The sequence below is a fragment of the Cicer arietinum genome, chromosome 5, assembly GCF_000331145.2.
Source record: "Cicer arietinum cultivar CDC Frontier isolate Library 1 chromosome 5, Cicar.CDCFrontier_v2.0, whole genome shotgun sequence".
Lineage (NCBI taxonomy): Eukaryota > Viridiplantae > Streptophyta > Magnoliopsida > Fabales > Fabaceae > Cicer > Cicer arietinum.
In genome coordinates this window covers 17,931,787-17,933,578 of record NC_021164.2, presented here as the reverse complement: position 1 = coordinate 17,933,578, position 1,792 = coordinate 17,931,787, and the positions used below count along the sequence as shown (strand labels likewise).

The window sequence follows — 1,792 nt, the reverse complement described above, 5'->3', positions numbered from 1 at the left end:
TTTTTTAAAAGCGCTGTTGTATCTTTTACAGCGCGCGATTCTACCGTGCTTGTTTTTTTGAAAAAACGATGTAAATGGATTTAAAAAAACGTTGTAAAATGTCATTTTTGACGTAGTGATTGATGTATTTTATACAATGTCGGACTATCAATTTTTGTGTGTTCAAATAACATCATTATTTTAAAATTATCACACTTTTTATTGTTAATGTAAAAAACATAGTACTAGGGAACCAAAAAAAAAATTTATACTAAAATTAGTTAAATTTAAAATATAGATAATTAAGTAAACAATACGGAAGCCTCTAATATGGTCCTCAAATTTGAGTGACCATCGGTGGACCTCTAGAATTGACTCGCCACATCCATTAACTTTTTTAATACTTTTTTGGCGCTTTCATGGAGAAATCTTGATGGAAAGAATGATACACCTTCTTTAGAAGAAATAATTTCTATAATCTGGGCTGAAGAAAGTAGGAGAAATCTCGTGTTTGAGCCAAAAACTATGGAGAGTTCAATGTTGATTATCAAATCAAATCAATTTCAAAAGAAAAAAAACCTGAAATGGTGAACATTAATGGAAAGAGAACAAGGACAAGACACAGAGAAGGAAAAATGTTGGAAATAATTGGCAAACCTCAAAGTAAGGAATGGGGAAATCATGGAAGGCCATCAAGGCCTAAAGCTCATTTGGCATATGTACCTCAGATTGAAGAACAAGTATCAGTGAAAAGGTTTAACAATGAAAAGATTAAAAAAATTGAAAGAATTTTTAGGATCTCTTGACAGGCCCTCTAGATGAGGATCCTTCTTTGTAGCCCTCTCAAGTATGCCTTTATGCATGAATGCTTCATACGCTATCAATTCTTGGATAATAGATTCGGGAGCCACTTATCATATGACTCCCACAACTCAATTGTTCCATAATTATAATCATGTCCCTAATAGCATGAAAATTATTGTTGCCAATGGGTCCCTAATTTCTATTGCATGCCATGGAAATATACATATCTCACCTTCTCTCATTACAAGAATTTTTGAAGTTTGCGACACTTGGCCTGCGACGGTTCTGAAATAACTGCCCCCATCACGACATTGCGACGGTTCCTGGGGCGGTTTTCGTCAACCGCCGCCACCATACCACCATAAAGCACGAGATTTTCATCCTCACCCCCAGTTAGCGGCGGTTCCTGGGGCGGTTTTAAGCAACCGTCGTCGTTTAGGGCAATACATCTCTCTTTGTGTTTCGTTTTCCAGATTTTGTAATGTAATTTGTCACTCCCGCGTGTATTCCTTTCTTATCCACGCGCATATAAACCCTAAAATTTCTGAAAACCCCCAAATCTCTCAACCTCTGTCAACCCTAAAACTTCTGAAGGAAACGAAATCAAAGAGAAACGAAATCGAAGACAAACCAAATCTACTCTGTAAAAGAAGGTGATTTATCATCTTGGAAACAAAATCAACTCTTGCAAAGGTAATCGTTTTGTTCCGTTTCTTTTCGTTCCATTTCGTTATGTTTCGTTTCGTTCCATTTACGTTAGTGATTGGTTTGTTATTTGGGTTTTCTCTGCTTATGCTATGCTATGCTTTGCTTACTGCTACATAGTTCATATGTTCATTGAGATTGATTTGTTTATTGGTAGAAACCAAGCCAAATAGAATGAAATATTGAATTTTTAGGCACATATGGTTTAGGCACAATAGGTAACTTTGGCTTAGGAATTTGAGGTATTTGAGGCACAATTGGAATTTGAGGAATTTGAGGGATAGTTGGTACAACAGCAATATCA

General features: G+C 35.9%; 1 long non-coding RNA gene across 2 annotated transcripts in view; it reads left to right on the top strand.

Annotated features, from left to right (window-relative positions):
- Window positions 1–363: 363 nt before the first annotated feature.
- Window positions 364–1,792, top strand: part of LOC105852084 (uncharacterized) — a 3,968-nt gene continuing 2,539 nt past the window's right edge. For both annotated transcript variants that reach the window (XR_003472860.2, XR_012163079.1), the window contains exon 1: window positions 364–1,476. This is a non-coding gene — a long non-coding RNA (uncharacterized lncRNA). The remainder of the gene's footprint in view (window positions 1,477–1,792) is intronic.